This window comes from Chlorocebus sabaeus, chromosome 10 (genome assembly GCF_047675955.1).
Source record: "Chlorocebus sabaeus isolate Y175 chromosome 10, mChlSab1.0.hap1, whole genome shotgun sequence".
Lineage (NCBI taxonomy): Eukaryota > Metazoa > Chordata > Mammalia > Primates > Cercopithecidae > Chlorocebus > Chlorocebus sabaeus.
In genome coordinates this window covers 119,017,068-119,030,686 of record NC_132913.1, presented here as the reverse complement: position 1 = coordinate 119,030,686, position 13,619 = coordinate 119,017,068, and the positions used below count along the sequence as shown (strand labels likewise).

Below are 13,619 nucleotides of genomic sequence, written 5' to 3'. Positions count from 1 at the left end.
GGGGTGTTTTTTCTTTTTTCTTTTTTCTTTTTTTTTTGAGACAGAGTCTCGCTCTGTTGCCCAGACTGGAGTGCAGTGGTGCCATCTTGGCTCTCTGCAACCTCCACCTCCCATGTCCAAGCGATTCTCCTGCCTCAGCCTCCCGAGTAGCTGGGATTACAGGCACCCGCCACCACGCCCGGCTGATTTTTTGTATTTTTAGTACAGACAGGGTTTCACTGTGTTAGCCAGGATGGTCTCCATCTCCTGACCTCGTGATCCGCCCACCTCGGCCTCCCAAAGCTGGGATTATAGGTGTGAGCCACTGCGCCCAGCGTGAGCCACTGCACCCAGCGTGAGCCACTGTGCCTGGCCTGAGGGGTATTTTTTCTATCTTAGGGGACTTTAGATCTTACTAAATCTAAACTCACCAAAAATATTCTTTTGTTTTTATGTAGATCAAAATGCCAAAACACTTTTGCTCAAGAACCTGCCTGACAAAGTCATTCCACATGAAACACTTCTTGTGTTTGAGGATGCTTTTCAAATCAGATTAGTGAGCAAAGATGGGATGAGTAAAAGGTATGTTTTACACCTTGTACTAAATAAGAATATATGTCTGCTGGATACAAAATAATGGAATTTCTTTACATTCTCTCAAATCTCTTATGCCTAATTGTAGAGAAGGAAAGAGTAGTTATCCAGATTTCTGCCAGTAGGCATACAAAGCCAAAGGAGACATCATAAAGGGACAGCCAAAACTCCTAGAAAACTGTATAGAGAAATAGAGATTTCTATTTCTATAGTGCTATAGAGAAATAGAGACTTAATCTGCTACCAAGTACAAGATTGAAGATTGGAATTTATTCATAGATTGTATACATTCATTCTTCTCTCTCCAGGGCTGACTCTGCTAGAATAATGTACTTGGTAACTTGCTTGGACAGGTACCAAAATAGAACATAGAATTGAATTGTTAGCTTTGTGTTGTAACCAATTAATGAAACACTATCCTTAGGTATCTAGGCTTTGGTAGAGTAAGAGAGTGAATATGGTGATATTAGAGAGGGTGGAGTATAATATATTTTGAAGGGATTGTCATTGAGGCGAAAATTGAATATTGGGTTTATAGATACATTTGAGCTAAATGTGTTGGTGTAGGTGAACTCTAAAATAATCTGTAGCAGTATGTTCTGATGAACGTAATCTCTAGAAAGAATACTACAGATCTAACAAGCATAAGATAGAACTATATGTATTGACCTGGAAATCCATGATAAATATAGGAAAACAAATCTGAAAGAATAAATTCCAAATTGTTAGCAGTATTTACCAGGAGGAGATTTGGGAGCACTCTGCTTATAGTCTCCAGAAAACAAGCAAACAAATTCCTGCCAAAAGTTATATAATTTCTCAAAGTTTAATTAGGTTTTAATTAAATATACTTAAATCTTTATAATCATTTCTCTACCTGAAGAATTATCGTATCACTTCTCAGCCTTTTGGCTAAGATCAAGTGTAGTATCTGTTTTCTCAGTTTAATATCTGATATGTCCTAAATTAAAAATAATAAAAAAGAATGATTGTAAAGGGGAGATACGAGAAACCAGAGAATCCACGCCCATGTGAAATAAAGCATAGTACCTATGCCAGAAAAGAGCGTGGTGCAGGCTGGGCATGGTGGCTCATCCCTGTAATCCCAGCACTTTGGGAGGCCGAGGCCAGTGTATCATGAGATCAAGAGATTGAGACCATCCTGGCCAACATGGTGAAACCCCATCTCTACTAAAATACAAAAAATTAGCCAGGTGCAGTGGCGCGCTCCTGTAGTCCCAGCTACTTGGGAGGCTGAGGCAGAGGAATTGCTTGAACCCGGGAGGCAGAGGTTGCAGTGAGCCGAGATTGGGCCACTGCACTCCAGTCTGGTGACAGAGCGAGACCCCGTCTCAGAAAAAAAAAAAAGAATGTGGTGCATTATGTTTAAAAATGTGACTCAGACCGGGCACAGTTGCTCATGCCTATAATCCCAGCACTTTGGGAGGCTAAGGCAGGGGGAAAAACCTGTCATCAGAAGTTCGAGACCAGCCTGGCCAACATGGTAAAACCTCGTCTGTACTAAAAATACAGAAAATTAGCCACATGCTGTGGTGCACGCCTATAATCCCAGCTACTCAGGAGGCTGAGACAGGAGAATCACTTGAACTCGGGAGGCAGAGGCTACAGTGAACCTAGATCGTGCCACTGCACTCCAGCCTGGGTGACAAGAGCGAGGGAAACTCTGTCTAAAATATATATATATATAAATTTGACTGCAGAAATATAGTTTTACATGGGGGGAAAAATCCCCATAAGCAAAGTCAAAAGACGAGTGACCAACCAGGGAAAACTATTGGTAACTCATCAAAACTGAAGACTGGTTTCGCTGATATAAAAGTGCACCAGAGGCTGGGTGTGGTGGCTCAGGCTTGTAATCCCAGCATTTTGGGAGGCCGAGGCGGGTGGATCACCTGAGGTCAGGAGTTCGAGACGAGCCTGGCCAACATGGTAAAACCCTGTCTCTACTAAAAATACAAAAAATTAGCCAGGCATGGTGGCAGGCACCTGTAATCATAGCTATTCGGGAGGCAAAGGCATGAGAATCACTTGAACTGGGGAGGTGGAGGTTGCAGTGAGCCGAGACTGCACCATTACACTCCAGTGTGGACAACAGAGCAAGACTCTATCTCAAAAAAAAAAAAAAAAAGTACACCAGACCAGGCATGGTGGCTCACACCTGTAATCCCAGCACTTTGGAAGGCTGAGGCAGGTGGATCACCTGAGGTCAGGAGTTCGAGAGCAGTCTGGCCAACATGGTAAAACCCTGTTTCTACTAAAAATACAAAAAATTAGCTGGGCATGGTGGCAGGCACCTGTAGTCCCAGCTACTCGGGAGTCTGAGGCACGATAATCACTTGAACCCAGGAGGCGGAGGTTGCAGTGAGCCGAGATTGCACCATTGCACTCCAGCCTGGGCAACAAGAGTGAAACTCCGTCTTAAAAAATAATAATAGTGGCCAGGCGCGGTGGCTCACGCCTGTAATCCCAGCACTTTGGAAGCCGAGGCGGGTGGATCACGAGGTCAGGAGATTGAGACCACGGTGAAACCCCGTCTCTACTAAAAATACAAAAAATTAGCTGGGCGCGGTGGTGGGTGCCTATAGTCCCAGATACTAGGGAGGCTGAGGCAGGAGAATGGCATGAACCCGGGAGGCGGAGTTTGCAGTAAGCTGAGATCGCGCCACTGCACTCCAGCCTGGGTGACAGAGCGAGACTCAGTCTCAAAAAATAAATAATAAATAATAAATAGGTAAAAATAAAGTGCGTCCCCATGGTGACACCTTCTGAAGGGCAGGCGTGGTGGCTCACGCCTGTAATCCCAGCACTTCGGGAGGTGGAGATGGGCAGATCACCTGAGGTCAGGAGTTCCAGACCAGCCTGGCCAGCATGGTGAAACTCTGTCTCTACTAAAAATAGAAAAAATTAGCCAGGTGTGGTGGCAGGCACCTGTAATCCCAGCTACTCGGGAAACTGAGGCAGGAGAATCGCTTGAACCTGGGAGGCAGAGGTTGCGGTGAGCTGAGATCACGCCATTGAACTCCAGCCTGGGCAACAGAGCAAGATTCTGTCTCAGAAAAATAAATAAATAAAATAAAATAAAAGTGCACCTAACAAGTGAGTAAGAAAAATACCAACAACTTAGGAGAAATATAGGCAGGTTGTGGACAGACAGAAAAGGAGTTTTAAGCATAGGAAAAGGTACTCATCCTCACTCGTAGTAAAAGAATTGTAGATTAAATCTACACTGAGATACAACTTTTTACCTATCAAGTAGTCACAGATCAAAAGGTTTGTTAGCACAGTGAAGAGGGTAAAGAAACTGGCATGCTCATCCTTTGTTTTTGGAAGTGAAATTGGAGAAATCTCTATGGAGATTAAGTACTTAGCCATATCTATCAAAGTTACAGTTGCAATTATCATTTTGTCTTGCAGTTCCACTCCTAAGAATTTATCCTACAGATAGTCTCAGACAAGTGTGAAATAATGTATTGCAAAGTTGTTTGATGCAAAATTAGAATTAACCTGAATATCAAGCAACAGGTGGCTAAAATTGTCTGGCAGATCCATAAGATATTTTTCTATATAGCTGTAAAAAGGAATGAAATCACATTTTGTGTACTGATGGGAAATAATCTCCAGTATATATCATTAAGAGAAAAAAGACAAAGTGTATATTAAATGAAAAAAGACAGTGTGTACAGTATTCTGCTTTTTATGTAAAAACATAATGGAGAACACACTGTATACAAAAAAATAACTCAACATGGATTAAAGACCTAAATGTAAGAGCTAAAACATAAAATCCTTAGAAGAAAAAACAGTTTTTGCACAAGTGATTAAAGAAAAATCCATCCTGGCTAACACGGTGAAACCCCGTCTCTACTAAAAAATACAAAAAACTAGCCGGGCGAGGTGGCAGGCGCCTGTAGTCCCAGCTACTCAGGAGGCTGAGGCAGGAGAATGGCATGAACCTGGGAGGCGGAGCTTGCAGTGAGCTGAGATCCGGCCACTGCACTCCAGCCTGGGTGACAGAGCGAGACTCCGTCTCAAAAAAAAAAAAAGAAAATTGAGAAGTTGGGCTTAGTCAAAATAAAAAATGTTTGTGTTTCAAAGGCCATATTTAAAAAGTCAAAAGAAAATCTATAGACTGGCTGGGCACAGTGGCTCATGCCTATAATCCCAGCACTTTGGGAGGCTGAAGTGAGTGGATCACCTGAGGTCAGGAGTTAGAGACCAGCTTGGCCAACATGGCAAAACCTTGTCTCTACTAAAAATAAAAATACAAAATTAGCCAGACATGGTGGTAAGCACCTGTAATCCCAGCTACTTGGGAGACTGAGGCAGGAGAATCGCTTGAACCTGGGAGGTAGAGATTGCAGTGAGCCGAGATTGTGCCATTGCACTCCAGCCTGGGCAATGAGAGTGAAACTTTGTCTCAAAAAAAAAAAAAAAAGAAAAGAAAAAAGAAAAAATCTATAGACTGGAAAAAAATATTTGCAAAGCATATTTTCTTTTTTTTTTTTTTTTTTTTTTTGAGACGGAGTCTCGCTCTGTCGCCCAGGCTGGAGTGCAGTGGCCGGATCTCAGCTCACTGCAAGCTCCGCCTCCCGGGTTCACGCCATTCTCCTGCCTCAGCCTCCCGAGTAGCTGGGACTACAGGCGCCCGCCAGCTCGCCCGGCTAGTTTTTTGTATTTTTTAGTAGAGACGGGGTTTCACCGTGTTAGCCAGGATGGTCTCAATCTCCTGACCTCGTGATCCGCCCGTCTCGGCCTCCCAAAGTGCTGGGATTACAAGCTTGAGCCACCGCGCCCAGCCTCAAAGCATATTTTCTATAAGGGACTTGTGTCCAAATATATAAATAACTCATAGTACAATTCAACAATAAAAAGGCAATCCAATTAAAAAATGGGCAAAGGATTTGAATGGACGTTTCTCCAAACAAGGCATATGAATGGCCAATAAGCACGCAAAAAGATGCTCAACATTAGTCGTTAGGGAAATGCAGATCAAAACTATGATGTGATACACTTCACATTCATTAGAATGGCTAGAATAAAAAAGGCAAACAGTAGCAAATGTTGACAAGGATGTGGAAAAGGTAGAGCCCTCATATGTTGGTGGTGGGAATGTAAAATAGTTCAGTTGCTTTGGAAAAGTTTGACAGTTTCTCAAAATGTTAAACATAGAATTGCCATATGGTCCAGCAATTGTTTTAAGAATCTACCTCAAAGAAATGAAAACATATGTTCATACTTTCCTACAAATGTTCATGTCAGCATTATTTAATAGTCAAAAAGTAGAAATGACCCAAAATGTCTATCAGTTGATGGATTGATAAAGTGTGGTATGTCATTCCATATATGACATGTCCAGTATAGCCAAATCTATACAGACAGAAAGTAGAGCAGTATTTGCTTGTGGCTGGGAGTGAGAATGGGTTGAGAGGAATGAGGAGTGACTGCCGATGGGTACTTTTGGGGACAATAAAAATGTTCCAAAGTTAGTTTACAATAATGATCATACAGTTGTGTAAACATATTAGAAACCATTGTGAAGTTTAAATGGGTGAATTTTATGATATGTAAATTATATCTCAAGTTTTTAAAGAAAAGTGTGTGTATATACATTTGTTTTTATATACACAGAATGTTGCCTCTATGGTTAGAAATTGGGTGGCCTGGAATAGGAATATAAGGAAGACTACACCATATCCTTTTTTTTTTTTTTTCCTTTTTCTACATGTTCTAAACCATATCCTTTTCTACTTTTTGGATTTTGAATCTTGTATATTACTGATTCAGAAGACAAAGAACAGTCTGTGGCCCTGAATGCTAACTATTCTTCTCTCCCTCACCTCATCACCACAATTGCAGAATTGCATATATTGAATTCAAGTTACAAGCTGAGGCAGAGAGAGCCTTGGAAGAAAAGCAGGGAACAGAGATTGATGGGCTTGCCATAGTTCTGGACCATATTGGAGAGAAAAGCCAGGGGCAAGAAAATAGAGATACAAAGAACAGTACCTGGAGAGGTGAGGGGTCCCAGAGCTCTGTGGATTGAGATTTACCAGGATTGTCACAGGGGGGTCCCAAGGAAGGGGCTGGTATGAGGTTAGGGGCACTCGGCACTTTATTCTTTTACTATTATTTTGAGAAAGGGTCTCACTCCCTTCGCCCAGGCAGGAGTGCAGTGGCACAATCATGGCTCGAGGCAGTCTCCATTTCCTGGGCTCAGGTGATCCTGCCACCTCAGCCTCCTGAGTAGCCGAACTACAGATGGGAAGGCCACACAGCACTTTATTTTTTATTTTGTTAATTATTATGATTATTATTTTAGACGGAGTCTCGCTCTGTCACCCAGACTGGAGTGCAGTGGCACAGTCTTGGCTCACTGCAACCTCTGCCTCCTGGGTTCAAGCGATTCTCCTGCCTCAGCCTCCCATGTAGCTGGGATTACAGGCACCCATCCCCATGCCCGGCCAAGATCACACCATTGTACTGCAGCCTGGGTGACAGAGCCAGACCTCTTGTCTCAAAACAACAAAAAAAGGAAACTCATCAGTTTATTTTTTTTTTGTTTGGTCACACTCTAGGATTTTGTTTGAACAAGCTCTTATACCTGTGGTTTCAGAATTAGATATTTAATTCTCTTCAGATATTAATTTTCTTCAAGTAGCGTTTTTGCAGGTTTAAACCAGTGACCCCAAACCAGTGTCCCTAATTTGCCTTATCTAATTGGCAAATATGTTGTCTTATACAGTAAGAGACCATTGAATTTGTTATGAGTATTTCAAAAAATCAAAAAGTTTCACATAAAACCCTGGATTTCCGGTTTCTTTTGATACAGCAGAAAATCTGCACAGGTGCAGTGGTTCACACTTGTAATCCCAGCACTTTAGAAGGCTGAGGTGGGTGCATCGCTTGAGCCTAGGAGTTCAAGACCAGCCTGGGCAACATGGCGAGACCCCATCTGTACAAAAAAAAAAAAAAAAAAAATTAGCTGGGCGTGGTGTTGCATACCTGTAGTCCCAGCTAACTCAGGAGGCTGAGGTGTGAGGATTGCCTGAACCTGGGAGGTCGAGGCTACAGTGAGCCATGATGGTGCCACTGCACTCCAGCCGAGGCGACAGAGTGAGACCCTATCTGTCTCAAAGAAAAAGGAAAGAAAATCTGGTGGCACCGTGGCTGCATTCCCATATGGCAGCAGTTGGCTGGTGATGAGAAGTAGCTGCTTCCTTTTAGGTGTGGCCTTTGTTCTTGTTTGCTGGTAAACCCCACAGTTCCTGAGGGTCTCCACACCAACAGTGGTGGGAACAGCACAACACTTACACTTTTAAACATAGAGTTAATAGTTTTTTCTTAGAAAATGGCCCTTTTTAAAATATATTGTAAGGATGACATGGCTGGGCATGGTGGCTCACGCCTGTAATCCCAGCACTGTGGGAGGCTTAGGAGGGCAGATCATGAGGTCAGGAGTTCGAAACCAGCCTGGCCAACGTGGTGAAAACCCCATCTCTATTAAAAATACAAAAATTAGCTGGGCATGCTGACGCATACCTGTAATCCCAGCTACTTGGGAGGCTGAGGCAGGAGAATTCCTTGAACCCGAGAGGTAGAGGTTGCAGTGAGCCAAGATCACACCACTGCACTCCAGCCTGGGCGACAGAGCCAGACTCTGTCTCGGGGGAAAAAGAAAAAAAGATGACATTTTGATATTTCTTATGCATTTGTCTCTTTCACAAGTGGAAAGACAAAGTATAGAACAAGACAACCACACTTTTCAAGAAAAATGGGAGAGAGACTATTTTTTTGTGGAGGTAAAGAATGTTCCTACATGTTTAATATGCAAACAAAGTCTGTGTTGAAAGAGCATACCCTAAGACACCATTGTGAAACAAACCATAGCAAGAACCACAATGGATATATAGAAAAGATGTGTGACAAAAAAACTTAACGAACTGAGAAAAAGACTGAGATTTCAACATGATTTGCTTTTGAATGTGAATAAAATAGGTGATGCTGCTATGAAGTGTAGCTGTATATTAAGTGAGAAAATTGCCCGGGAATCAAAACCTTTTACAGATGGGGAGTTCATAAAAGAATGCTTGTTGAGCGCAGCAGAAATTATGTGCCCTTAACAGAGACAAGCATTTGCAAATATAAGACTGACTGGTAATATTATTGCTCAGCCTGTTGATGATATGGCTGAAAACTTACAGGACAGGTTTCAAGAAAAAGTGAAATCATTTGTAGCTTTCTCTATCACAGCTCACGAGAACACTGATATAAATAATGCTCCTTGGTTGTCTGTGTTCATTCGTGGTGTTGATGAAACTTTTTTTTTTAATGAGATGGAGTCTCACTCTGTCGCCCAGGCTGGAGTGCAGTGGCGTGATCTCGGCTCACTGCAAGCTCCGCCTCCCGGGTTCATGCCATTCTCCTGCCTCAGCCTCCTGAGCAGCTGAGACTACAGGCACCCCCCACCACGCCCGGCTAGTTTTTTGTATTTTTTAGTAGAGACAGGGTTTCACCGTGTTAGCGAGGATGGTCTCGATCTCCTGACCTCGTGATCCGCCTGCCTCGGCCTCCCACAGTGCTGGGATTACAGGCGTGAGCCACCGTGCCCGGTTTTGATGAAACTTCTGATGTGACCGAAGAACTTTTAGATATGGTACTCATAACAGGCACAGCATCAGGAAATGACATATTTTTATGTGTTGAGAAAAGTCTTAAAAAATTTAATGTAGACTGGTCAAAATTAGTAAGTGTTAGCACAGATGGTAATTCTGCAATGGTTGGTGTTAAACAACTTGGTACAAAACTGAAATCTAAGGTGGCAGGGCTTTGCAAAAGCACAGAACTTAAGTGTGTGCATGGCCTCATTCTCCAGGAGTCACTTTGTGCTAAAAAGTTAAAAATGGATCCCGTCATGGACACAGTAATTTACAGCATAACCTGGATACATTCCCATGGCTCAAACCACAGAAAGTTCAACACTTTGTTCAGTGAGTTAGATGCACAATATGGAAGCCTGTTCTGTGACATGGAAGTGAAGTGGCTGAGTCGTGGTATGGTGCTAAAGCAGTTTTTTGAACTGTTGGAAGAAATTGACTTTTTCATGTCTTCTAAAGGAAAATCTGTGCCTCAGCTCACTAGCAAAAATTGGGTCAAAGACTTAGCCTTTTTGATTGACATGACAACACATCTAAATACATTGGATATTTCTCTGCAAAGGGGTTCACAAGTGGTTACACAAATGTATGATTCAATTTACTAATTCCTAGCAAAATTATGTCTTTGGGAAACTCATTTGACAAGGAACAATCTGGCCCACTTCCCTAAACTGAAATTAGTTTCTGAAAAAGAAAGCGATGGTCTGAACTATATTCCAAAATTTAAAGAATTGAAGACTGAATTCCAAAAAAGATTCTCTGATTTCAAACTTTATGAAAATGAAATGATATTGTTAGTTCACCTTTCTCGATGAGTATTAATTGTGTGAATGAAGAGCTGCAAATGGAAATTATTGAATTGCAGTGCAACACTATACTGAAAACTAAATATGATGATGTGGGAATCCCAGAATGCTACAGATACCTAGGTAATGGTTACCCTAAATATAAAATACATTGTGCAGAGATTCTGTGCATGTTTGGAAGTACCTATGTTTATGAGCAGCTATTTTCTCTTATGAAACTAAGTAAAACTACATATTGCTCCCAGTTAAAGGAAAGATGAATTCTCTGCTGCACGTTGCTATACAAGATTCACAACCTGATATTGATTGACACCTTGGGCCATAAGAAAGGAATGTTAGATTTTGGATTTCAAATCTGAAAAGTAATAAATTATGAAACTTGAGGTACTTATTACTATTTTCAAATTACATTTTTTCAATATGAAGTTTAGAGTACAATCTATGGCATTATATATGTTTGTTAAATCTTATACCATATAAAATAAAGTTGGATTATACTTTTGGTGGTTTTTCACACCTCGCCTTTCTGGCCTTTATTCAAGTTTATAAACCTCTGCCTTAAAAGAAGCCACATTTTTCTTAAAGGCACTTGTGAGCCTGGGATGTGAACAAAGGAGTCAGCTGGATGAATTGAATATTTGGACATCTAGTGTGACCCTATCCCTAAGCACAGTAGACCTGCCATAGTCATCTTGGGGTTCAGGCCAGGGTAACTAACCCCCTTCCCTGTACAGGCTGGGTGTCAGAGCCATTACTAGCCTCTGGACTTTTTTGTGGTGCTTCTATTTGGATTTACGCATTTCTTTTGAAGTTCCAGCGTTGTTGGTCAGCTTATAATCAGTGTGGCTGGCCCAGAAACATTCTGCCTCTTATAGGCAGGGATGCTTGTTCCCTTGACATTGGGGCACCCAGGGGAGTGCACAATGGGGTGTCGATGTGTGAAAGAGCAGATGAGCATTTTTCCAGGGAGAAGGCCTGTAGCCGCCAGCAGAGTCTTAGGTCTGTGACTCAAACGGTGTTTTTCCACTGACATAGTGACATGTCTACTCACTACTATAGAAGCCGTATCTTAAAAAATTAGTCTAGCCAAGCGTGGTGGCTCACACCTGTAATCCCGGCAGTTTGGGAGGCTGAGACAGGCAGATCACCTGAGGTCAGGAGTTCGAGACCAGCTTGGCCAACATGGTGAAATCTGGTCTCTACTAAAAATACGAAAATCAGCTGGGCATGGTGGCAGGCGCCTGTAGTTCTAGCTACTCAGGAGACTGAGGCAGGAGAATTGCTTGAACCCAAGTGGCAGAAGTTGTAGTGAGCTGAGATCATACCATTGCACTCCAGCCTGGGTGACAAGAGCGAAAGTCCGTCTCAAAAAAAAAAAAAAAATTATGAAAGTAGTGTATACTATTGTAGAATATTTGGCTATTTTTATAAAGAAATTTTGGGCCGGGCGCAGTGGCTCATGCCTGTAATCCCAGCACTTTGGGAGGCCAAGGCAGGTGGATCACAAGGTCAGGAGATCGAGACCATCCTGGCTAACACAGTGAAACCCCGTCTCTACTAAAAATACAAAAAATTAGCCGGGCGTGGTGGCAGACGCCTGTATTCCCAGCCATTCGGGAGACTGAGGCAGGAGAATCGTTTGAACCCGGGAGGTGGAGGTTGCAATGAGCTGAGATCGTGCCACTGCACTCCAGCCTGGCGACAGAGCAAGACTCCGTCTCAAAAACAAAAAAACAAACAAAAAAACCCCACGAAATTTTGGGGAAATACTTGTAATCTCAGCAGAGGAAAGTCCTGTAAATACTGAGGCATGCTTTCTTTCAATTTTCCTTTCTTTTTTGAGACGGAGTTTCGCTCTTGTTGCCCGAGCTAGAGTACAGTGGCGCGATCTTGGCTCACCACAACCTCCGCCTCCTGGATTCAAGCGATTCTCCTGCCTCAGCCTCCCGAGTAGCTGGGATTACAGGCATGTGCCACCATGCCTGGATAATTTTGTATTTTTAGTAGAGACAGGGTTTCTCCATGTTGGCTAGACTGGTCTTGAACTCTTGACTTCAGGTAATCCGCCCGCCTCGGCCTCCCAAAGTGCTGGGATTACAGGTGTGAGCCACCTTGCCTGGCCTTCTTTCAATTTTCGATGTGCGATTTTATGTTGTTGAACGCATTGTGGATGGACCATAGTGTATCCTGCTCTCTGCCCTCCCTCCCCCACTCAACAGTAAGCCCTAAAGAGCTCTTAGTCTTCAGGCTCAGGTTGTGTTTATTTGATTCCTCAAGGAGTGCACTGATGGGCTTTGCTAGCTGGTGAGTTCTCTCAGCAACACGTGAGCATGGCTGAGTTGATTTCTCAATGCAGGGTCCCTCTTCCTTTCTGCCAGGCTCATAGAAGGCTGGAAAAAAACCCTAGCTATTCTGGGAAGGAGAGGCAGATCTTACCTCTGGAGATCCTCAGGACAGCCTCAGTGCAGAAGTCTTGGGACTGCTAATGAGTGAGACTGAGTTCCAACAGCTGCAGCAGAGCAAAGAGATGAAGACGGAGTGGCTTTAGGGCAGGGCAGTGAGGTCTTATGGCTCTGGTAGCCTCTGAGAAAACCAACTTAGATGGCAAACCCAGATTCAGATTCCCTCCCTTAATAAGAGAGACTTGACTATAAATGTGGGTGAGAGTGTGGTGGTGAGGACCAAGGGGGCTCTCACAACAGGCCTCTGGAGGATGAGTGAGATGGCAGGGCAGGGCAGGGCCAGACTCCTCTGCAGAGGAAACTTGAGGACTATTTTGGAAAGGATGAGTGACTAAAGTTACAGAGTGAATTTGAGGATGACAGTGCAGCCGATGACAAGGCAGGGCAGTGGGAAGAGGGTCCAGGCATGGAGATCAAAGTTGGGATTAAGGACGGGGAGATTGCCTAGGCAAGGGGCCTTTGAACTTCAGGTCATTATGGTTGAGCCTTTCGGCTCTGCGTGAGCGAGGTACAGGCCTGATCTCTGCTTTCAGCTGCATTCTCCTCTAGGAGTGGAAGCAGTCAGTCTCACAGCTGCACTCTCACATGTCTGACTCCGGGCTCCTCGGAGGCTCATGCCATCTGGCCCTACCCTTCCCCACTCAACTGTGGTCATCTAGAACCCTATCTGACTTTTTTTTTTTTTTTTCCAGACAGGATCTCACTCTTGCCCAGGCTGGAGTGCAATGGTGTCATCACAGCTCACTGCAGCCTCAACCTTCCAGGTTCAAGCTATCCTCCCACCTCAGCCTCCCAAGGAGCTGGAACCACAAGTATGTGCCTCCACAGCTAGTTTTTAAAAATTTTTGTAGAAATGGGGTCCGGCTATGTTGCTCAGTCTGGTCTCGAACTCCTGGACTCAAGTGATCCTCCTGCCTTGGCCTCACAAAGTGATAGGATTACAGGCATGAGCCACTGCACCTGGCCCCCTATCTGGCATTTGTTAAAGAGCCTGGACCCCTGGCTCATGGGCTTCTCTCCATCCCTACTCCTGGGACCTCAACCTCCCAGCTCGTCCTAGATACTCAGGTCCCAGGTATTTACCTGCCTTAAGAAGTCCATAA

At 43.6% G+C, this 13,619-nt stretch overlaps 1 pseudogene; it reads left to right on the top strand.

Moving 5' to 3' along the window:
* The first annotated feature begins 1,465 nt into the window (after positions 1-1,465).
* On the top strand, positions 1,466-1,598 carry LOC119625581 (U2 spliceosomal RNA; annotated as a pseudogene).
* The last annotated feature ends 12,021 nt before the right edge of the window (positions 1,599-13,619 follow it).